Genomic DNA, 25,851 nt, shown 5'->3' with positions numbered 1-25,851 from the left:
GGCCTGCTGAGGATACAAAGATCCTGAATGATATGATTATTAGTCATCTTTCAAAGGCTTAGGGACTAGGCTAACAGATCACATTTTGCAGACCACTCTGAGGCCATGGATGGGGCAGAAACATGCAAACAGATTGGTACCAGGGAAAATGCCAATCCCAACATGCTCGTTTTCCAAGTTATCAGAGACAGAGGTCCAGACCATTTGTCACAATAAAGTTAGTATTTGAATATGAACATTTATTCTCAGTTTATACCCTATTCTGGTTATCAAAAGGGAGAGGATACCTCAAAGATAGGAAAATATTCGTCTTTTTGCTGTATTTTTATCCCTACAGACCAGTGTTTCCCAAACTTGGGACGCCGCTTGTGCCAGGAAAGCCTCTGGCGGGCCCAACCTGTTTATTTTCCTGCCACGTCTGCAGGTTCAACCAATCACGGTTCCCACTGGCCGCGGTTTGCTGTGCCTGGCCAATGGGGCCTGCAGGAAGCGGCGCAGGCTGAGGGACGTACCGGCTGACACTTCTTGCAGCCCCCATTGGCCAGGCCCAGCGAACCGTGGCCAGTGGGAGCCACGATCAGCCAAACTTGCAGAAACGGAAGGTAAACAAACCGTCCGGGCCCACCAAGGGCTTTCCCTGAACAAGTGGCGTCCCAAGTTTGGGAAACACTGCTCTAGACCGAAAGATTTAAAGCTCCCTGTCAGCTTTATTAGTTATTGTTTATTAGTTAATGTTTATATCAATTGTAAACTTTTAGCAAAAAAAGTCTACATACAAATAAGACAGAACAGTTCCTTTAGTTCAGCTGATACAGCAGGTGGATGATAGCCAGGCATTTTCATTCTAATCCCTTATTAACTCATTAATAGCTCACCACAGATAACATGGGACTTTCATGGTAATCAACAGTAGGAGTCCCAACAAATTCTAGCTCATACTTCCATGGGAACCAACAGCAGAGACTGAAACCAGAGAGAAAAGGAGTACTTGTGGCACCTTAGAGACTAACAAATTTATTAGAGCATAAGCTTTCGTGAGCTACAGCTCACAGCATTCTATAAAGCCCAGCTTAAAAAACAACAAGGAAGTCTAGTGGGTAGTATCAGTTGAACCGCCTGATGCTCTGAGTCAAATATCAGCATGTGGTCAGGGTTCAGTTCCACTTCCCCAGAACACCACGGGCACCTATGCTTAAAAGAAATAACCTGCTTTTTCAGAGGGACTTTAACTATTAGGATCACAACAGCACCAGAGGGAGTCCAGATCAAACGTCTTCCCCAGTTCCTAGGGGCTTGCTATACAAAAATACCTTGACTATAAAACAAAACCTAGATTGTAGGATTTAATTCCCATGTTTGCCCCTACAGATTCCCTGAGCCTGCCAGAAAACTATTAAGCCCCTCCACTAGTAAGGCTGCACAGTTGTCTTTGTTCTAGTAAGTCAGACTCCCAAAGGCATTCAGGTTTCCCTCTCTGATCCCTGAGTCATACAAAGAACCCACCTGGGCCTCAGCGCTGCAGTATTTCTGTGCAGGCACACCTCTTTGCCTATGAGGACCTCATTGTAGTATCAAGACCCAGAATTCTAGTTTCCCTGGAGTTCTCGTCTCAATATCTAAGCTGATGCTGCTTCAGTTTATTATGGAAAGTGAAACATGGGTGCAACAGAGCAGTCAGCACTCCCAAAGGGTCTGTGCCAACCTTCACATAGTAAAATTTATCAGATATTGCATATGGAGTTGATGTAAGTAATAATAATATGGCCTTGCACTATCTGATGGCTGTTTGATCTATCAAAATTAGTTGACAGTTACAAGGTCAGATGGCCACTGTGCATACATCTCCCTCACTCTCTCTCTCTCTCACACACACACACACACACACACACACACCCACCCACCCCCCTTTGTTAGCAGTCTCAGCAGAAATACCCAAGGACAGGCAGGAAGACTACACTAACTTCTCAGCTCTGGAAGTGGTCTTTTCAGATTAGCGTTGAGGCACACTGGTGGGACAATATGGAGAAGCCTGAACTGATGGCATCTGTTACTTGACTGAAGAGAAAACTTCATCCTACAGAACAGTGAGTCCTGCATAATTCAACAGCACTAAATTCACCAAAGCAAAATTTTAATTAATAGTAAAATCTGTCTTCATACACTTGTTTCTCCTCTTTTCTGTGAGATGTTTCTATTTTATCATCGGATTTTTACACTATTACACTTGTTGGGAGTCTGTCAAAATTAATTCCTTCCCTTTAATAACCAGTTCATTTGCATTCCAAAAATGTAAATCAGAATCAGATTATTCACTCTAATTGGTTCTTTAGTTCTGATCATTCTAAGCCTTTTGAAAGTAGTCTTTATTGAAAATTCAGATGTGTTGCACTTGAAAGATTAGGGCTTGATTTATATCATCTCTGGTTGGTTCTGGAATGTATGGAACAGAATATGCACATGTCTGGATGAGCCAGAACACTCTCTCAAAATGGTTTGTAATTCTCAGATGTTGAAAAATACAATAGTGCTGCCATTGAGTTTTATTTACCTATAAATCTTAAAATAGTCTCAAAAGTGATTACACGCTTCAGAAAACTGTTTATAACCAGCATGAAGTCTGCTGACACATGGCAAGAATACTAGTACCTATTTTGAAGCCATTTTTCTGGCATTATATAAAAGCACCAGTGATGCTTCCTTAAAAAAAAAACCAAAAAATCCACATCTTGCCTTCAGTTCATAGTCTGATGGAAATTTTGGTAGTTTTGGTTCAGACACTTTCTAAATCTAGGAAGCAAACTTATCTGACTGAGGAAGAGTGGGAAATAATTGAAAAAGCCTAGAAAAAAATTTCATTAAGGAGCTGGATGTAAGAAAGTGAAAATACACAGATATTTTTACTGCAGAACACTTAAGTGGCTCTGCCCCTCTTGAGGATTTCTCCATGCAGGGCAGAACACTTTGCTAGTTGGGTAAGTCAGCTTTAGGGCCACTTTGCCAGGCAAAGCTTCTGCAGCATGGCTGAGAACCTGCCCCAAATTCAGTGATCCTTTAATACTGTGAGCTAATGAATTTCATTGGCTACTCATTCACCCCTTTCTTCACTCTAACTCCTGCAAGTTCATTGCTTTCCTCAATAGCTCATTAATAGATGTGGTAATCAACAAATACAGGCTCCATTTCTCAGTTATATTATGGACTTGATATGCTGCAGAAGCTAGTTTGCCACTGCTGCCGCCCCCTCTCCTTCCCTCCCATTTTACTTACCATTGCCATTATCAAAATAGTCAAGCTAGAAATAAGCTTTTATTTTTTCCTTAATTTCCATATTGCTTCTAGCTTGAAGGTGAGCATGACCCTGGTTTTTGCACTCTTCCAGCTTTATCATTTGACAGTAAAATTATTCTACTTGTACACGAGAGCAAAACTCTTTCCTCCAATGTTTACTCTTTTTGTTCTAGGTGAACAGCTTCACTTATATTCAAAAGCAGATAAACTATGAAACACTACCTTTCTCTGGCAGGATAACAAACCAATGATCCACAGTAAAAGCTCTCATTACTATCAAAGGGAGTTCTGTGCATGGAAAATAGCAATATTTGACCCCTGGTTTCAAGGGCATACACTGGCATTAACAAAAAGCTAAAGGGTACATTGTTTTTATATTGCAGCATATTTTATTTGCACTTTACTAATCTGGGGTCACGTTCACTGCAGGCAAAAGTGAGTACAACTCCATTGAAGACAGAGAACAATACATTTTAAAATCCTCTCTTTTACACCTGTTACCTCTTATAAATTATGAATGTTATATACACAAAGTACATCATTAGTGGAGATTTACAAAGAGGGGTCATGACCACAGCATACCTGTGATCCCCAACTGGTCCTTGGAGCTACAGGTAGCCAACATAAGCTACAGCAGTTTTCAGCCTGCCTTAGTATTAGACCAGCCCAAACTGAGTGGCTTTATGCTTACAGGAATACAAAGGTGGCTTATAAAGTCATTGCCACACCCCTCTTCCTTCATGAGCTGTGCAGAAGGCTATTGAGAAAGAAAGACAATTGGAGCCATAGACTTTTCCTTCTCATGTACAAGGATTCTCAGTATGCTATTTTTGATACTAGGTGTGATGGAGAAGTATACCAGAAATTAAAGAACAAGACCTAGAGCAAAGAGATTTAAGCTCCATTTCTGGTCTAGACAGAGATTTAGGCCCTGATCCTACAAACATTTGTGTGCTTAGTTTTAGGTATGAAAGGAAGCCATGTCAGGTCGCTGGGATCATTTGTGCTTAAAGTTAAGCATCTGGAAAAGCGTTTGCAAGATGGATCAGGGCCTATGTAACAATCACAGGAATAACAGTAATTGCATACTAATGATAATTGCTTTAGGCCCAGTTTATTAAGGTTCATTCATAACATTTAAGGCCAGAAAGGACTATTAGATCACATAGTACGAGCTTTGGTATATTACAAGGCTTTAAATTTTATTCAGGTATCCCTGTATTGAGCCCAATAACTTGTGTCTGAATAAAGCAGGTCTTCCAGAAAGGTATCCCATCTTGACTGAAGACATCAAGAAATAGAGAATCTACTATTTCCCTTGGCAGTTTGTTCCAATGGTTAATCCACATGACTGTTAAAAATGTATGCCTTATTTCCAATTTGAATTAGTCTGGCTTTGTCTTACAGCCAATCAGTTCTTGTTATGCTTTCCTCTGCTAGATTTAAGATTCCTTTCGTACCCAGTATTTTCTTCCCATTAGGGTCTTAGCACACTAATCAAGTCACTTCTCAATGTTCTTTGATGAGCTAAATAGATCTAAGTTCATCACTGAAAGAGCTTTTCTCTGGCCCTCAAATTATTTGTATAGATCTTTTAAAACTCTAATTTTTCAACATTCTTTTAAAAATGTTGACACCAGACAGTACACATTTTTCTATTACCTCACCAATGTCATATACAGAGGTAAATGTTCCCCATTTATACAATCAAGAACCGATCCCTGTGGAACCCCACTAGTAACATTTCCTATTGACAACTGCTTTTTAGATTTTCAGTTAGCCAGTCCTTAATTCTTTTAAAATGTGCTTTATTGATATTGTATAGGGCTAACTTTTTAGGTTAGATTGTCATGTAGTACTAAGTCAAACGCTTTACATAGTTCTAATGTATTTAGACTTTTGTCATTACTTTTATCAACCAAACTTTTAATCTTCTCTAACAATGAAATCAAGTTGTTTGACAAAAGGCATTTTCCATAAACAGTGTTGACTGGCCTTAAATATATTAATATCCTTTAATTTTAGGTCAATTGACTCTTGTATAAGCTTTTCCATTATTTTGCCTACGATTGATGTCAGACAACTATCCTAGAGTTATCAGGGTCAATTTTGCTTGCCCTTTTTGCACTTTGGCACAGCATTAGCACTCTTCCGATCTTTTGGAATTTATTAAAAATTAACACTAGTAGTCCAGCAATTTCCTCAGTCAGCTCTTTTAGGAGTCTTGGGTGCAATTTATCCAGGCTTGCTAATTTAAAAATGTTTATTTCTAACAGATGTTTTTTAACATGCTCCTACTTTACTAATGGACTGGAAAGTATGTCATCCTCATATGATACGGGTATATCATCCTGTTTCTTTCCAAATACAGAATAGAAATATGTATTGCATATTTCTGTATCATTAATAATAATTTTACCAGTTTCACCTAGTAATAGGCCTATACCACTGCTAGAATTTCTTTTGTTCCTTAAACTCCCTCCTTATAGTCCTCAGCCCTTCCAGCCATGGATTTTTTCCCTGATTACTTTAGTTTCCCTTCTCAATTTTCTGCATGTCATAACTTCAAATTTATATTGATTGTTATCTAAATCCACTTCTCCCCCATTTTTTAATATATTACATTTTCATTTCTAATTGCTGCCTTCATTTCACCACTGAACAAAAGTGTACTTTTAGCCAAATTTTCAAATTTGTTCTGTTGCTTAATTATGGAATCATGGCTATTTGACCATCCAATAAACTCTTCTTAAAGAGCTCCCAATTTTTCATTTTTCTGCCTAAAGTTTTCCTTCCACACAATTTCACTTAGTTTTCTTTAGCTTTAAGAAATTAGCCCTCTTGAAGTACCAAGTGTGTATCTGAGGGTATGTGTGTACACACATATGGATATTTTACTAGTTGTGACTGTCCCCTCTTTGCCCATATGAAGTTGTCAGGAAGGAGTTAAAATTCAGCCAGCAGAAAAGACAGAAACTGCTGAGAAGCAAGGACATAGTTTCTGTCAATACCTGATAACTTATCTCAGCTTATATGGCCAATGCCTGCCCAGTAACTCAGCTCTTAGAACAGTTCTCAACCCTTGTGGGGGAAGGAGGCGGGGTGGGGGTGTAGGGATGAGTGCTTACAGACATTTGGTGGGTTGTGAAGGGAGAGTTAGCAGTGTTCTAAGACAGTGGTTCTCAACTGTGGTCCACCGCTTGTTCAGGAAAAGCCCCTGGCGTGCCGGGCTGGTTTGTTTACCTGCCGCGTCCGCAGATTTGGCCGATCGCGGCTCCCACTGGCCGCAGTTCGCTGTGCCCGGCCAATGGGGGCTGCGGGAAGCGGTGCAGGCTGAAGGACGTAGTAGCCGCCCTTCCCACAGCCCCCATTGGCCGGGCACAGCGAATTGCGGCCAGTGGGAGCCGCGATCGGCCGAACCTACGGACTGGCAGGTAAACAAACCGGCCCGGTGTGCCAGGGGCTTTTCCTGAACAAGCGGTGGACCACAGTTGAGAACCACTGTCTTAGAACACTGCTAACCCTCCCTTCACAACCCACCAAATGTGTGTAAGCACTCATCCCTACACCCTCACCCTGCCTCCTTCCCCCACATGGTCGCCATAGATGCTTGATGCAATAGGATGACCTTTATACGTACGTACTGTTCCTATTTTTAATCTTTGTTTAGGGTTCTCTCTTGATTTGTAACAATGTCTGTCTCTGTATGTACAGATAAATGCGAATGAGTTGATAAGAGAATGTATATAACTGGACACTATGGCACCATATTTTTGAAGCTTCTTGTCAGTCTTCCTGGTACTGTGAATAAACCCCCTTCAGTATTGTCTGTGCTTGCCTGATTCTTGGGGAAAAGAATCTTTTTGCCTAACAGAGTGTAGTCAGTTCATGATCACTGGTCCCTAGGAAACCAACTATGAGTACAGTGATTAATTCATGTTTATCCATCATAAAAAGGTCAAAATATTACCTCATATTGCAATACCTGTTAGAAACTGATCTATAATCTTCAAAAACTCCAACAATGTCTTACTACTGTCTGCAGAAGACCTCCATCATATCGCTCCCTGTGAAGAATTTCACTCACCACTGGAACGCCACCTTGTGGCCTGACATCGCACAGTAGCTCTCTCTCCATCTTGCACCCTCTGCAGATGACTGCTCCAGTGGCCTCTCTTCTATAAGTTGGCCCTCAGGCCAAGTAATGATTTAAGTCCCTTCCTTCCAGGATAACACAGTCCCACAAATAGAAGTCTAGGTCTCTAGCCCCAACTCTGGGTTCCATGGTCCTTGCCTCCAGGTTTCCACTGTCCTTATCCCCTTATATAGGGGAGAGGGGCACTTCATGCCAGCTTCCCTGGCAGTTTGTGAGTTCACCAACCGACCTCCAACCAAAGGACCCTGTAACCAGCAGCCAAAGCATACTCCTCACAACTCCCTGCTGCTGCCTCCCTAGGCTTCTTTCTTCCCAGTCTTTCTCAGGCCTTCTCTCCTGCAACCGCTCTAGGTTAACCCTTCTTCTCACGACCCTTTCCTGGAATCCCCTAACAAAATCCCAAACTAAGATTTTTAATCTTAATCAATTTACACCTTTCTTAGATTTACCCCTTAATTTCCCCTGGCTCTGTATCTCCACTGAACACCTCACAGTGCTCTTCATGAACAGCAGAAGGTCCCTAAAAGCATGGAGGGAGGCCACCAGTGCCCAAATCAGGGTCCCACCCCGTTACGCACCCTTACAGCTGGTAAAAAGTGGGGAACATGGCCCCATGGCTCCCCCTGTTCCAGCACCTCTGGCGCTGTCACCCTGAAAGTCTGGGTCCTATCCCTTTATCAGGATTTACTAACAGAGCTTGCTCTACTCTCCATGACCGGTTCATCTCTCACCAGGCCTTTGCCAGACTTTTCTAATTCAGAGAGGATCTTAGGGCTTACTCTTCCCCTAGATTTCCTCCTCAACTCTCCTGGTTTCTTTGTTACCTAATTTCAGAGTGACTACAAATTGCCTCACTCCTTACCTGCAGCCTATTGTCTGCTCTGAAATGCCTTACCTTATAGTCAGCACCCAGCTCTTTTCCCAGCTGATCTTCATTCTTAATTAAGCCTGGCTTTCCCTCCAGATGCAGCCTGATATATTAATTGGCCTCTCAAGACCACATTAACCTTTTTGGAGCCTGTGTGGGGTCCATAGCCCATCACACTCGTCGGCTGAAGTCCCCCATAACACCACAATGTTTCCTTCAACACATTACAGACAAATAGCTAAGGACTTACAATACAGTTTGAGATTTCCTGATACGCAGTGATTTGGAAGTACGAAGTATTATTAGCATAAGAATTTTGCCTGTTCTTATGAAAAAAGTAAACAGACAATGTGTCCTTTCACCTTTAAAAGGTCGGTCAGATGGTCTCCTGTCATTTTGGTAATGCAGAGTATGAAAAACATTTGTTTAACATTGCAAAAGATCTATAGATTCATAGATACTAAGGTCACAAGGGACCATTCTGATCATCTAGTCCAACCTCCTGCACAATGCAGGCCACAGAATCTCACCCACCCACTCCTATGAAAAATCTCACCTATGTCTGAGCTATTGAAGTCCTCAAATCGTGGTTTAAAGACTTCAAGGAAAAGAGAATCCTCCCTCAAGTGACCCGTGCCCCATGCTACAGAGGAAGGCGAAAAACCTCCAGGGCCTCTTCCAATCTGCTCTGGAGGAAAATTCCTTCCTGACCCCAAATATGGCGATCAGCAAAACCCTGAGCATATGGGCAAGATTCACCAGCCAGATACTACAGAAAATTCTTTCCTGGGTAACTCAGATCCCATCTATCTAATATCCCATCTCAGGGGATTCGGCCTATTTACCCTGAATAGTTAAAGATCAATTAATTACCAAAATCACATTATCCCATCATACCATCTCCTCCATAAACTTATCGAGTAGAATCTTAAAGCCAGACAGATCTTTTGCCCACACTGCTTCCCTTGGAAGGCTATTGCAAAACTTCACTCCTCTGATGGTTAGAAACCTTCGTCTAATTTCAAGTCTAAACTTCCTGGTGGCCAGTTTATACCCATTTCTTCTTGTGTCCACATTGGTGCTGAGCTGAAATAATTCCTCTCCCTCTCCTGTATTTATCCCTCTGATATATTTATAGAGAGCAATCATATCTCCCCTCAATCTTCTTTTAGTTAGGCTAAAGAAGCCAAGCTCCTTAAGTCTCCTTTCATAAGACAAGTTTTCCATTCCTCGGATCATACTAGGTGCCCTTCTCTGTACCTGCTCCAGTTTGAATTCATCCTTTTTAAATATGGGAGACCAGAACTGCACACAGTATTCCAGGTGAGGTCTCACTAGTGCCTTGTATAATGGTACTAAAACCTCCTTATCCCTACTGGAAATACCTCTCCTGATGCATCCCAAAACCACATTAGCTTTTTTCACAGCCATATCACATTGGCAGCTCATAGTCATCCTATGATCAACCAATACTCCAAAGTCCTTCTCCTCTTCCGTTACTTCTAATTGATGCGTCCCCAGCTTATAACTAAAATTCTAGTTATTAATCCCTAAATGCATAATCTTACACTTCTCACTATTAAATTTCATCCTATTACTATTACTATTGTATCTATGTTACTCTTTCATTTTAGTGACAAATACAAAGGTTTTAATGAAAGCAAAAAATATTTCCTGTTATCTTGACCGGCAGTGTGTAACAAATGGGGCTCAGAATACTTCAGAGACGTTAGAAAAACATAAGATAATAAAAAAATGTAATATTTGAAATACCTCAATTAGCAACATGCACTAAAACAAGCATGACCTCTTTACTAGGTATTTTCCTCACCTATTATTTCCCCTAACTGCCTCATCAACTTTTTGACTGATGAAATAGTTGCAGTCAAGCTATATATGCTGACCTACATTCAAAATGTCACCATGATCTGTATGATTCTTTGAACGTTAATATGGAGAATTTGCACTCATAAGCAACTACAACTATATTTTCTACAATTTACATAAGAAGAGAAGCAAATGATCTGGGTAGGATGAGTGTTAGAATGTGCCAAACTGCTCAGGAATGAAAAGGGAGAAACTGGAGAAAAACATAACTGGAATTAAGAATACTTACCAAAGTACAAGAGGGTTGGCTATGGAGCATCAGGGAGAGGCAAAATGGTCATATTAGGGCTGCATCTATTGAGCATTTGGAGATGGGAGAGCAGGAGCCCACTCACATCTAAAGGCCCCATGTTAGGGTTGCTGCTGCCTGTCTCTGCCAAAGGCGAGACCCCATAAAGGCATGCTGAGAAAAGAGTTCTTATAATGGGGTAATTTAACAGTGAGGAGAATCAATACTGACCAAGCAATAACAAAGGGAAGTGTTCCAAGGTAAGGGGCTGCTTTTGTATATCATCACTATACCACGAGTCATCCTTTTAACCCAGTTGAATTTTTAGTAGTGAACATTTACATCTAGCACTAGCTTATCTAGAGTGGAGGAATAAAGGAGACACAATGATCTGAGAATACACTTTGTTACTAAAAGGGTATATTACACAAACTTTGTCCTAAAATTTCATTTACTTAAAAATACCTAGTATTTTGGAGACATTTAATTTTCTACTATTTCTATTGTCTAAATATCTTACTGTAAAATGGTAAACCCTCGTTCTGTATGCATTACTCTCGCACTATTTGTGCCCTGCTACTAAAAGGCTAGATTGCCAGGAAGCAAAGGGAGTACAACTGACAAAACCTGTTCCACAGAAATGCTGCTTACATTGCCATCAGCATTGCTGGTATCACTGAATAAACACAGCTTGAACACATTAGCTTGTGTTGCTTTAGAAACAGAAAAAAGGATCAGACTTGTCTCATGCACAGATAGAGAAATGGGTTAGTTTCCCTATGCTGAGAGTATATTAAACACTTCACAGTGTAAAACAGAAAAAGTACTTGCCAATGGTTCTTCACAAGGAAGGTTCCTCTACTTGAGGACCATAAAGTACGCTCATGGGGGACATAATAGGGTCCACCACTTGGGCACATAAAATATATTCATAGCAGGTGCCATCCTTGCCTTCCGTGGGAAGGGCACTAAATCTAATTCTCAAGATGAGAAGCATATATCAACAAAAAGACCCTTTTAAATTGATCTCTCTGACACAGATCAATTTCACATCAAACAGTAAGGGGTAAGGCTCAACACTGCTGAAGAAACTGTAGGTGGGGGGAGGAAAGTTTTGAGGGTGGTGGCTCTAAGCCATTCTTCCATTCCCCAATCAGGCACCTGGCAGGTGCTGAAAAAGTTCCCAGAATAATTTAAAACAGCCTAAGGGCTACTGTAAATTAGTCTCATAGGGACTGGTACACCAGCTGGTGAGCCTCACCCCAGATACATCCTGTACTCTACTGGGCAGCAGTGGGAGGCCCAGAGCCAGCTATGCAGGTGTTATGGCATTCAAGGTTGGTCAGAGGAATCCCTGGATGCCCCTCTAGGGCAACATCCCTCATTAAGACAAAGCAGCTGGGCAGGGGTGAAGATCTGGCCATAACTTCTGAAAAATATTTAAGAAACAATTAACATAAAAAAAAAGAAAAGGCAGCTTTATGTGATTAAAGATAAATACAGCAAACACAGTGAAAATTAACCAACTTGAAAAGAGCCAGTTATCAGCTAGCCACCAATTGTGATCCAGCCCCACCAAGTTTTTAGTTTTGTTTTTTATTCTTTGGGCTTAATTGTTTTGGTTTAAGTTACAGCAGAAATATTTTACTTCAATATGTATATTGTTTCTAATTCTTCCAGGAAAATTCTTTAGCTTGCCACCTGCCCCTAACCCCAAATAAAAAGGCCAACAAGGGCTAAATCTCAGATGTGATAGCACTTGACTTTTACTGTAAGAAACATTAATACTTGTAAAAGGTCCTGGAGCGATAGCCCTAGAAAGTGACTAACTCTTGCTACAAAGCAGACTTAGCATAGGTGCCAGCAGTGCTGTATCTGTCCCTACCCTGTTCCACTACTGTGATTCAGCTTCAGTCATTTGAGGCACTGTGTGAACAGGTTTGTCAGTTATGGGGTGGTTCTCCCATCATGTGGATACCTCTTCATAGGGCACTTGTCTGAAGTCACTACATTTCTCATATAACTAATCAGCCAGTTGGTAACTACCTGTGGCTCATTACCAAACCGAGCAGAATTTGAAGCTAGGAAATCCTTGGACATTTCAATTTTAAGAATCATGAACACTACCCAAAATATATGTGAGAATTTGAGAAATTCCTAGACCTTTAGATTTTAAGTGCAGAGGGAGCCATTGTGATCATTTTATCTGGCAATCTGCATAATCCAGACCATAGAACTTCACCTATTAATTCCTGCATTGACACCAAGTGGTGGAGAATCCACCACAACCTTAGATAAATTGTTCTAATGGTTAATTAACCTCACTGTTAAAAATGTGTGCCTTATTTCTAGTCTGTATTTGTTTATGTTTAGTTTCCACCTATGCAATTCAGACTGGTATCAGATCTATGAGAGAATGCAGAGAAGACACATAAATAATACACTGATTTAAATAATATTTTATTTATCTACAATCTAAACAGCAGCTAAAACTCAAACAAGCGTGCAAAACTGCATCTGAGATGCAAAGAAGGGTTTGATGGCAGACATCTTTACAGCAGTTCTATATCATTTAGCAGAAAATTATGCAGATTGGGACGTATGTGATGAAATAGATAGTGACAAAATAGTCATAGGACTAAAGGCTCCAAATAGAGCTTGACCTTAACAAATGCTAAACACCTGCTGCTCCTAGTGACCAGCCCTGGGAAAGGCGGGTGCTCAGCACCTTTCAGGATTAGGTCAACAATGAAAGGGAAAGATGAGAACTTTGCTTGCCAAACAGAGGAAGTTGCAAAACAGTACGTGATTAGCAATATAGGCTTGGAAGGCTGAGCTAATGGAAAAACATAAAAGAGCAGGAAAAGATAAAGAAAGATAATGTTGAAATAAAAAGTGCAGGAGGCAAAGATAGGGAAAAGAGCTCCAAAATAAATAAATAAAAATACCACAGAAGGCTGGGCATATGTGTAAATAGTCATGGAGTTTAAGACCAGAAGGGACCAGATCATCTAGTCTAACCTCCAGTATATCACAGGCCACCAACAAGCACCTGCAGCTAAACCCAACAACCAAAATTAGACCGAAGTATTACTACCCATAAAGACCACAATGTTATGTGCCACAGGCAGAGAATAGAGGCGTCTGAGGTGCATTGATGCCTGTGGCCCACAGAGTGGCAGGGAAACGATTGAGTGAGATATACCCAGACAATCAACCTGCATCTACATGCTGCAGAAGAAAGAGGTGGGGGGGAGGGGGAGGGGGAAGGAAGCCCAAGATCACTGCCAGTGTGACCTGGGAAAAAATTCCTTCCTGACCCCACACATGGTGATCAGTTAGACCCTAAGCCTGTGAGGAAGAACTAGCCAGCCAAGCACTTGAGAGAGAGAATGATCAGTGCCATCTCAGAGCTCTGGCTTTCTCCAGACTATGTCCCATCTCCAGCTGTGAACGCCCCTGATGCTTCAGAGGAAGGAGATTTTTTTTAATGAACGAATAAAAAAAAATACATGGGTTGGGGGGATATCCTTCCTGACCTCTGACAGCAGACAGCTGAAACCCTGCAGCATGAGCTTTTAGGAACATAAGACACAAACTGGAAGTGAGTCCTAGGGCACCTGATCCCTGCCTCCTCACAAGCAACCCCATCATAAAATTAAGCTCATAAGTTTGTCCATTTCTCTCTTAAAACTAATTAAGGTATTTGCCCCACAACTCCTGTTGGAAGACTGTCCCAGAACCTCACTCCTCTGACCTTAGAAATCTTCTTCTAATTTCCTGCCAGATTTGTTCATAGCCACTTTATATCCATTTGTTCTTGTGCAAACATTCTCCTTTAGATTAAATAGCTCTTTGCCTTCTCTAATGTATTAATAGAGAGCAATCACATGCCCTCTAAGCCTTCTTTTTGCTAGGCTAAACAAGTCAACCTTTCAGTCTTCTCTCATAAGAGAGGCCCTTCATTCCCCTGCTCATCAGAGTAGCTATTTTTGGCACCTGTTCCAGTTTATTTAGATATTTATTTTTAACATGGGTGACTAGAATTGTATAATGGCATTAATACTGCTTTAGCTCTACTGGAAATTCCTTGCCTGTTACATCCTAGGATTGCATTTGCCTTTTTTGCACAGCTGCATCACTTTTGTAGCTCATAGTCATCCTGGAATCTACTCGCATACCCAAGTCTCTCTCCTCCTCAGTTGCTTCCAACAGATGAGTCTCTAACTCGTAGCAGAAATTCTTATTATTAGGCCGTAAGTGCATGATATTGCACTTCATACTATTGAATTTCATACCATTTCTGTCACTCCTTTCTTCAAGGTCATCCTGTATAATCTGATCTTCCTCTGGACTGACGATGCCTCCCACATTTGTAAAAAGAAAAGGAGTACTTGTGGCACCTATGAAGTGAGCGGTAGCTCACGAAAGCTTATGCTCAAATAATTATGTTAGTCTCTAAGATGCCACAAGTACTCCTTTTCTTTTTGCGAATACAGACTAACACGGCTGTTACTCTGAATCCCACCTTTGTATTATCAGTAAATATCATTAGCATATGCCTATGTTTTGTGCACAGGTCGTTAATAAAATAGTGAATAAGATTGGTTCCGAAGACAGATCCTTGAAACTCCACTAGTAACCTCCCTCCAGTCCAAAAATTCACCTTTCAGCACAACCTGTTACCATCTCCCTTTCAGTCAGTCAGTTTTTTATCTACTTATAATTCTTATATTGATGCCCATCTTCCCTAATTTAACTAATAATATTCCATGAGGTATTGTGTCAGATGCTTTACTGAAGTCCAAGTATGTTACATATATTGCACTTCCCTTATAAAAAAAATCAGTTATTTTCTGAAAGAAGGAAATCAGGTTAGCCTAGCATGATCTATGTTTGGTAAACCTATGTTGCATTACATCCCGTTTACCTCCAAGAATTATTTCCTGCACAATTTGTTCTAAAGCTTTGCATACTATTGAGGTCAAAACTAACAGGTCTGGATTATTTCCTTGTCTTAAATATAGATGCTATGTTTGCTATTCTCTAGTGACGTGATAGAACCCCCAAATAGATATATTAAAAATCTTTGTTACCAGACTAGCAATCTCATGTGCCAGTTCTTTCAGTATTCTGGGATGGAAATTATCCAGTCCCCCTGATTTGAATGCATTAAGCTCTTAAAGTCTCTCTTCCACCTCAGATGTGGTAATTTCCATATCTAAACACTCATTTCCATCAACTGTACTACTTTCATGCATTCCATATTATCATCCCTATTGAAAACTAAGAGAAAGTATTTGTTTCATTTTGGGGACATACCTAGATTATTTTTAAAAGGCAAATTGCAAAACCACATGCATAAACAACCACTTTACTGTGATTTATAAAACTACTAAAACCATACACCAAAAGACAGATCCTGCCCATGCTTCTCTAACTGTAGAGGTTGCACTGATAGTAAAACGAGCATGAGGAAATGCTAGAGGAAATGAGGTTGGTCAAAAGGGTTTTGACTGGTTATGCATGGTCCTGTCTGTGAGCCTGGATCCCCTCCCTGTATCCATGCAAATTTCCATTTCTGATTGCTTTTATATACAGTTTTCCAACAGCTGTCTTCTACCTTAAATTCTTAGCTACAGAATTCTTCTAGTCTTTTGTTTCTTGGTCTTTGTTTTTCATTTTTTTTTAATCTAATACCCAGATATTCCATCATTGTCATATGTCAGACAGCCATAGCAATGATGATTGGAACATTTGTCTAAAACACCTTCTGAATACAAATGACTTAAGTAATGGGTGTCGCTGTCTGGATTGTTGGAAAAGGTGTGTGGCCCTCTAAGGACTAGAGAGCAGAGAGTGACATTCCGCTGCAGCTGCACACCAGGTCAGCCTGGGGATGCTGACCATTCCCACCCCTCCTCTCCCAGCTAGCTGGAAGAGAGGGGGGACTGAATAGATCCATGCCAGTGCAGGAAAAGCCCTCTTTTACCTGGACCAGGCAAAGCAGCACCTTCCCCTCCTCCCCCACCATGGAAGTGAGAAAACCAGTTTTTGTCAGGATCAGCGAGTGACATAGTGCTAGTTGCTTCCGTCTTGGGTGGGCTGGGAAGGAATTTTTCCCTCCCTACTATATTGGCAAAGTGGAGGTTTTTTTTGCCTTGCCCACAGCAGGTTCAGTGGAGCTTAGTTGGGGTGAAGATGAAATAGGACTTAGGCTATATTGTCGCAACTCATTATGTAAATATGGGACGGATATCCAGTGCAGGGTTTCCATAGGGTTCAGGGCTCTTTCGCCTGGTATGGCAAGGAACCAATCCCCTCTTTCTTTTATAGCCTCCCCCCATAACCCTTATTTGAGGGGTGGGAATGATGAGGTCGCAGAAGTGGGTTGGCTGGGGACCAGGATGTGTAAAGGGGAGGGCTGATGGAAACCCCCAGGTACATATTAAAATGATTATGGAATTACCTGCACTGTACACTTCTATCTGTTGAGTATTCCCAGACACTTAAAAATAAAGTTGTTTAATTAAACCATGACAAGAGTCTGCTGTCCTTCTTCTAGCATAGCTGGCCAAGGAGTCAGATGAGCAACGGTGCAACTGAAAATGTTCTGAATTTCCTGTTTTCTTATTTGAACTCCTAGGTGCCTGCACACCATTTTCAGCAGATAATTTTATGCTGGGAAATGTTAGCTGCTGGTGTGAAAAGGTTAACTTCCACTTGTTGATAGAAAAATGCACTAATTTCTTCTTGTTGACATCCGTGACCTACTCCACATTAAATTGATAATTGTTCAAGTGCAAACATATGATCAGACTTCTGCAGAAAAATAGGTTGACTAATCACTCAGAAACATTAATCCATAATACAAGTAGCAGTGGGTATTTGATCACCTTCACTGCTCTAAAAGCATTTGCCGGTATTTCTTCTAAAAAAGTAGCCTATGGTTAAATCTAGGACTGGATGAATAGTCTGACTGGAAATCCCAATCTGTTTGCATTGACGGTCTCCACACTTTTGGGGTGGACTTGCAATACAGATTTTGAGACCCTTCCCCTCATCCCCACCTATGAGGAAACATAACTGATTCTTGTTCACAGCAATCAGACCAGCACATGTGACTCATTTTATATTCCAACTAAAAAGTTAAAAAATAGCTACAGTGGAATAAGGGCAAAGTTCAGCCTCAGAAATCATTAAAAACAAGGAAATGACCAGTGAAGTGTGTCCATCTTATTTACAATGCATTTATATTCACACACTGTATTTTCGTTCACAGACTCCTTAACTTCACAAAGAATTTCCTTTGAGCTCCAACTGACATGCACAAACTACACAGAACATATTAATTTCATTCACACTGCAACCTTGACTCCAGTCTCATATTTACACCACAAACACATCAGACACTTATGGTGAGTCTTCACTAGGAAATAAAAGGATGTTCACATCTTACCTCATGTAAGCTAACATGGTGTCACTGACATGAGGTAAAATTCTAGTAAAGACAAGGCAGTTTGTAATGTTCAGAGGTCTGAGCAAGTCAAGGTAAACCTGCTAACATGTGAAAACTACAAACTGCCCTGTTTGTCTAGAATTTTACCTCATTAGTTCCCATGTATTAGCTGACATTAAGTAACACCAAACCTTTTTTCCTAGTGAATACAAGACTTTGGAGTTGCTAAAGAACAAATGTTTGTAGCCTGGATCAAACACACAAGGAGTATCTATGCTGGCCTTTATAAATGTGTTAAATACCTTGAGTTAAATTAACTCAAGTACAAAAGTCTAGTGAAGACAAATCTTTAAGCAATACATGTGTCAACACAAAATACGTGTTTTGTTGCTGAGGTCGCAGTTAAGGTTAATCCACTACTACTTTAAAACACAGGATTTGGACAGAGCCGATACATAGTTGCACAGCACCTCTGAGGCCATTTTTATTCTCCATAATCTCAGAGAGGGTCATTACTACAGCCTAAATCAATATAATTTACGTCGCTCAGAGGTGTGAAAAAGCGACCCAAGTGACACAAGTTTTACGCTGTCTACACCAGTGCTATGTGGGTGGGAGACACTCTCCCACTGACATAGCTTCCGCTTCTCACCAAGGTGGAGTAATTATGCCAACAGGAGAGAACTCTCCCATTGGCATAGCACGTCTTCACTAGACATGCTACATCGGTGAGCTGCGTCGGCGAAGCTGTACCGATGTAGTGCTGTAGCCTAGACTTGCCGTCGGCCTTTATTTTTTAGAAAATAAGTCTCTAGCAGTATGATTGTCAGGAAAACCTTAGAAATGTGAATCAGGTATAACTTCTGCAGAGAGGTCTACATGGGTCCCATTCCTCTGAGAGAGGTATCATTACTGAGCATCTGAGTTACTTTAAGCGTCAGTGTTAGTTATTTCATTCTACATTGTAAGAAGAGGGAGAGTATCACAGAGCTGTACAATTTACTGTGAGTGATGTCTCATTTTGATGCCACAAATGGGTGGGATTTGGGAGATATTACCACTTCTTCCTTCAAATCAAGAAGGTGTCATGCCGAAGGAGGTTAGCAGAGCCCATGGGATTGATGCAGCCCCACCAAGCGAGAACCATCCTCTAGGATCGCAGTGGTACTTGGAGAGCATGACTGTTTAGCTGTTCAAAATATGACCAATCAACTGCAAGCAGTTTCTCATTCTGACTATTCAAATGGGCAGTGATTATTTTGTGGGGTGAACATGGATGCATACCTCCATTTTTCCTCCTCTAATTTTAAATATTTTGTATAGGCATTTTATAATGTGGCAAAAATGGTAAAGGGATTAAGCTAATAATTTATCTGAAATAATTATCTGCAATGGGAACCTGCAGAAGATGTTAATGAGACACGTAGCTCAGTACAGAATTAGTTACATGCAGTACTGGTACTTCAGGTTTACAAAGCAGGTCCACTGAACTTGAGTGATGAATATAGAAAACAAAGATTAAGCATGATCAGCACTGAGAATAAAACAAGAATGATGCTATGGGGAAGGAGAGCTTAAAGTGAAAATATTTTGCAAGATCCTGTTGGAATAGTTATGAGAGACGCATCATGGAGAAAATATTTTCCAAAGAACTCTGTACTAATGAGATTAAGTCAGAAGTGATGGTGGAACTTAGATTCCTGTTCAGTCAGAATCCTTTATACTAGGGCTTTGTCTACATTTCCAAGTTAGGTCAGCATAGCCACATCAGTCTGGGATGTGAGAAAAATCTCACCCTGACCAACATAGCTATGCTGATCTGATCCCTAGTGTAGGTGCAGCTATGTTGATAGAAGAATGCTTCTGTCAGCATAGGTACCATTGTTCAGATAGGTAGTATTCCTACACCAATGGAAAAACAACCTTCTATTTGTTTAGACTGCACCTACACTAAGGGATTATGCCATCATATCTAGGCTGACATAACTATGCTAGTAGAGTCCCCATAGTGTAGACATACCCTAATTTAAACTCCTCCCTTAGACTTCTTTACACATTGGTGAATGTGTATAAGTAACTGTAAGTGAATCAAAATTAATGTAAATTACATGCCAAGTAACTGAAAAGAATTTGTATATTAAGGAACATAAGGCCAGAACAGGTCACACCAGGGTAATTTTGAGTCATCCATCCTGTCATTCAATCCCAGATTCTGCCAGTTGGAGATTTAGGGACACACATGTCCCAGAGCATCTTGGCTAATAAGTTCATGGAGGATAGATCCATCAATGGTTATCTAGTTCTTTTTTAACCCATTTCTACTTCTGGCCTTCACAACACCTCCTTGGAAAAGAGTTGCACAGGCTGACTGTGCATTGTGTGGAAAAGTACTTTTTATTTGTTTAAACCTGCTGCCTATTTATTTCATCAGGTGATCTCTAGTTCCTGTATTATGTGAAAGGGGTAAACACTTCCCTGTTCACTTTCTCCACACCATTCATTATTTTATAGATCTCTATTATATCCTCCCTTAGTTGCCTCTTTTCTAAGATGAATACTCCTGGTCTTTTTAATCTCTTAATAATTTGTTGCTCTTTTCTGTACAATTTTTTTTTGAGATGGGCTGATCAGAACTGCACACATTATTAAAGGTGTGGGCATACAATGGATTTATATAGAGATATTATGATTGTTTGTCTTATCTATCCTTTTCCTACTGGTTCCTAGCATTCTGTTGGCTATTTTGACTGCAACTGTCCATTGAACAGATTTTAGAAAAAAAAAATCCAGGATGACTCCAAGATCTTTGAGTGGAACAGCTAATTTAAGCCCCATCAATGTGTATACATAGCTGGGATTATGTTTTCCAATGTGCATTACTTTCTATTGATCAATGCTGAATTTCATCTGTGATTTTCTTGACCAGTCACCCAGTTTTCTGAGATCCCTCTGTAACTCTTCTCAGTCAGCTTTGGACTTTTATATCTTGGGTAATATTGTAGCATCTCCAAGTTTTGCCGTCTCACTGTTCACCCCTTTTTCCAGATACATTTATAAATAATTGAACAAAGCAGGTTCCTTGGGGGACCCTGATGTGATGGGAAGGATCACTGCCAACTGATGTGCTGAGACTACCTCTGAGCCTGTTTTTCCTGGAAGCTTGAGACTTCAGTGCCCTGCCTGGTTCGAGCCAGACACACTAGCCTGCTACAAACACAGACCCAGGTCTGAACAACATTCCCCAAAAACTGCAGGCTTAACTGAAAACAGCATAAGTGTTCCTGTCTCCAACACTCAGGTACCCAGCTCCCAATGGGGTCCAAACCCCAAATAAATCCGTTTTACCTTGTATAATACTTATACAGGGTAAATGCAAATTGTTCACCCTCTATAACACTGAGAGAGAGATATGCACAGCTGTTGGTAATACATACACAATCTGGGTTAATTAATAAGTAAAAAGTGATTTTATTAAATACAAAAAGTAGGATTTAAGTGGTTCCAAGTAATAACAGACAGAACAAAGTGAATTACCAAGCAAAATAAAACATGCAAGTCTAAATCTAATACAGTAAGAAAATTATTACAGATGAAATCTCACCCTCAGAGATGTTCCAATAAACTTCTATCACAGACTGGACACCTTCCTAGTCTGGGCACAATTCTTTCCCCGGTATAATCCTTGTTCCAGCTCAGGTGGTAGCTAGGGGATTTCTCATGACTGCAGCCACTTTGTTCTGCTCCACCCTCTTACATATCTTTTGCACAAGGTGGGAATCCTTTGTCCCTCTCTGGGTTCCCACCCCTCCTTCAAAATGGAAAAGCACCAGATTAAAGATGGATTCCAGTTTAGCTGACATGATCACATGTCACGGTAAGACTTCATTACCCACTTGCCAGCACACAGGTATACAGGAAAACTTACAAGTAAACATAACCATCTACAGTCAATTGTCCTAGCTGATGGGAGCCATTAAGATTCCAAACCACCCACCATGGCCCACACTTTTCATAATTACAATAGGCCCTTAGAGTTACATTTCATATTCAAGAGTGATACATTTATACAAATAGGATGACCACACATAGTAGATTATAAGCTTTGTAATGATACCTTACAAGAGACCTTTTGCATGAAGCATATTCTAGTTACATTATATTCACACTCATTAGCATATTTTTATAAAATCATAGAGTACAATATCACACCTGCTATTTACCTATCTCCATTCTGAAAATGGACCATTTATTCCTGTTCTTTGTTTCCTATCCATGAGAGACCCTTCTCTCTTATTCCATGATTACTTACTTGGCTTAAGAGCCTTGGGTGAGGGACTTTGTCAAAGGCTTTCTGAAAAAAAAATCTAAGTACCCTATATTGACTAGACCATTTTTACCCTTGTTCACACCCTCAAAGAATTCTAATAGATTGATGAGGCAAAATATCCCTTTACAAGAGTCCTGTTGACTCTTCCCCAACATATCATGTTCATCTATATGTCTAATAATTCTATTCTTTACTATAGTTTCAACCAATTTGCCTGCTACTGAAGTCATGTTTATCGGCCTATAATTGCCAGAAGCGCCCCTGCAGACCTTTTAAAAACTGCATTACATTAGCTACCTTCCAGTCACCTGGTACAGAGGCTGATTTACATACATGGCTAATAGTTCTGCAATTTCATATTTGAGTTCCTTCAGAACACTTTGTCCATCTGGTCCTGGTGACTGTTTAATTTACTAATTTGTTCTAAAACCTCTTACTGACACCTCAATCTGGGACAGTTCCCCAGATTTGTCACCTAACAGGAATGGCTTGGGTGTGAGAATCTCCTCCAATCCTCTGCAGCGAAGACCAATGCAAATAATTCATGTAGCTTTTCCACAATGGCCTTGTTCTCCTTGATTGCTCCTTTAGCACCTTGATCATCCGGTGGCCCCTTGGCAGCCTTCCTACTTCTGATTAGTTTTAAAAAAAATGCCATTAGTTTGTGTGACATTAGCCAGTTGTACTTCAAATTCTTTCTTGGCCTGCCTTATCATACTATTAGGTTGACTTCCCAAAATGTATGTTCCTTCCTATTTTCCTCACTAGGATTTGACTTCTAATTTTTAAAGTATGCCTTTTTCCCCTCTAGCAGCCTCTATTACTCTGCTTTTTAGTTATGGTGGCATTGTTTTAGTCTTCACTGATTTTTTTTCATTGGGGTCTACACTTTGGTGAACATGGCTTTTTATAATTAGCACATTCTTATACCCTTTTAAGAGGTGTGTTTTTTTTTTCTTTTTAGACTCCTCTTCTGGTTCCTAGACTCTCTTACATTCATTTGAACTCAGTGGATCAAATTCTAAGGCAATATTTAAAGAGTATGTGTGCATAATTTACATTGACAAACTGGGGAATTCAGAAGAAAAAATAAATTACCTCAATGTTGGGTCATCTCTAAATATAGCTGCTGACAATTTTGCATTAATTTAGGTAATAGGTCAAGATGATCACCAGATTTTCAGCTGTCTAGTGGAAGATGTCATAACAGACCCAACCTGTAGTTCTGAGTTAGACAAAACTTGAATCAGAAAGTAAACTTCTATCAGAAAATAAACTTCTGACATTTCACAATTACTCTACAGCAGACTCTGTATAAACTACATTATGGTGTAACAATTAGGGCTGGTTGAAAACTTTTCATTGTAAAACTGGGTTTTTAGACTAAACCTATGTTTTCCATAGAAACTGTGTGCTGTCCTTGAATATTTTGATGTTTCATCAGAAAATTGATCACCAAAAATGTTCAGGCTTTGGTTTTCAGGATATTTACTTATTTATTTACAAAGTCTAAATTTTCCCATAGGAAATAAAAAGCCATTTCAAACCAGCTCTGGTAACACCACAACATTAGTGTCTTCCAGAATATACTTAAAAAACAAACACCCACAGTTTGGGGAGAACATAACATTTGCCGATCACCACTCTGACCACTTTGCTCATATGTTATACCTAATTCCCACCCCCACCCCCCCAGGTCCTCTGGGTAGTGACTATGACTTGCTATGCACTTGGAAATCACCTAGGTGCTACCACACTCTAAATACTACATTTAGTAAAATGGTGAAAGGCTTATCTTCCAGGCCATCTTTTCAGCTGTGGCATGCCTTAGCACAAAAGCCTGTTAATAACATTTTGCTTAAAAGTCACCATGTATCACGATTTCTACCCTGTTATTTGACTGACACTTGGAGCCAGATTCCCAGCTGGTTTAAATCCACCTAACCCATCTGAGCAATGGAGTTCAGAAACAGTTGAAGTCAGTGGAGTGACTCCAGATTTACACTGTGTAATTGAGATTAGAATCTGGTCCTTAACGAAGAATAATATCCACAATGTATTCATGTCTGAGGAAAAAAAAAATTCACCCCACCCAGCCACTCGGTATCTAACTCATGCGTAAACATCAATGGAACTCACGCAGTAGGCATTCCTCCATCCATCTTGCCTTCAGAACCTGATCCAGGAGGCATGTGTTGGTATCTCTAAACTCATACAAAATGGCTGGAGGAAGAGGGTCACTCTTACAACCTTTAGTCACCTGGGATGTGGGAGAACCAGTTTCAATTCCCTTCTCTCCCTAATATAGAGAAGGTATTTGAACTTGGAATTTGAACCTCCCAGGACGTATTCCAGGCCGAGTCTCTCAATCTCTCCAGTTAAAGCTGTTCCATTTTGTATAAATAATTAAATACTCATTCATCCAGACAGAAATCATGCTAGCCCATTGGGGGCCATAAACTGGATTATTTTGGGGTCACTCTTACTCCCCCTTACAAGAACTAATTTGCATTATTTCCACAAACCAAAAAATATGCTAACACAACACAATACACTTGTTAAAATGTTCACATGAAATAAGATTAACAGGAGTTAGTCACATTAAACGTTAGGTTTCAGAGTAGCAGCCATGTTAGTCTGTATCTGCAAAAAGAACAGGAGTACTTGTGGCACCTTAGAGACTAACAAATTTATTTGAGCATAAGCTTTTGTGGGCTACAGCCCACTTCATCAGATGTATAGAATGGAATATATTGTAAGAAGATATATAAATACACATACATACAGAGAAGGTGGAAGTTGCCATATAAACTGTAAGAGGCTAATTAAGATGAACTATTATCAGCAGGAGGAAAAAAAACTTTTGTAGTGATAAACAAGATGGCCCATTTAGACAGTTGACAAGAAGATGTGAGGATACTTAACATGGGGAAATTGAAACTATTTCCCCATGTTAAGTACCATCACACCTTCTTGTGAACTGTCTAAATGGGCCATCTTGATTATCACTACAAAGGTTTGTTTTTCCTCCTGCTGACAATAGCTCATCTTAATTAGACTCTTACAGTTTATATGGCAACTTCCACCTTCTCTGTATGTATTGTAACAGGGTCAGGCCAGATGGCTATAGGAGAGTGATCGAAGGCAGATATATTAGCCCTAGGTTAAGTAGGTCCCTTTTCCCTGGATAAGGTAACAGGGAAGGTTCCACAACAACCAGGAACTTTCTGGAAACAATTAAGGCAGACAGGCTGATTAGAACACCTGCAGCCAATCAAGAAGCTGCCAGAATCAATTAAGACAGGCAGGCTAATCAAGGCACCTGGGTTTAAAAAGGAGATCACTTCAGTTTGTGGTATGCATGCGAGGAGCTGGGAGCAAGAGGCAGAAGAAGCTGCAAGTGAGAAGGCGTACTACTGGAAGACTGAGAAGTACAAGCATTATCAAACAGGAGGAAAGTCCTGTGGTGAGAATAAAGAAGGTGTTGGGAGGAGGCCATGGGGCAATAGCCCAGGGAATTGTAGCTGTCACGCAGCTGTTACAGGAGCCACTGTAGACAACTGCAATCCATGGGGCCCTTGGCTGGAACCCAGAGTAGAGGGAGGGCCCGGGTTCTCCCAACTCCCTACTTGATACT

At 40.4% G+C, this 25,851-nt stretch overlaps 1 protein-coding gene across 2 annotated transcripts in view; it reads right to left on the bottom strand.

Moving 5' to 3' along the window:
• KCNIP4 (potassium voltage-gated channel interacting protein 4) overlaps positions 1–25,851 on the bottom strand; it is an 849,263-nt gene that overhangs the window by 438,185 nt on the left and 385,227 nt on the right. The window lies entirely within an intron of this gene.

This window comes from Dermochelys coriacea, chromosome 4 (assembly GCF_009764565.3).
Source record: "Dermochelys coriacea isolate rDerCor1 chromosome 4, rDerCor1.pri.v4, whole genome shotgun sequence".
Taxonomy (NCBI): domain Eukaryota; kingdom Metazoa; phylum Chordata; order Testudines; family Dermochelyidae; genus Dermochelys; species Dermochelys coriacea.
The sequence above is the reverse complement of the archived record's forward strand: the minus strand, read 5'-3'. Positions and strand labels throughout refer to the sequence as shown.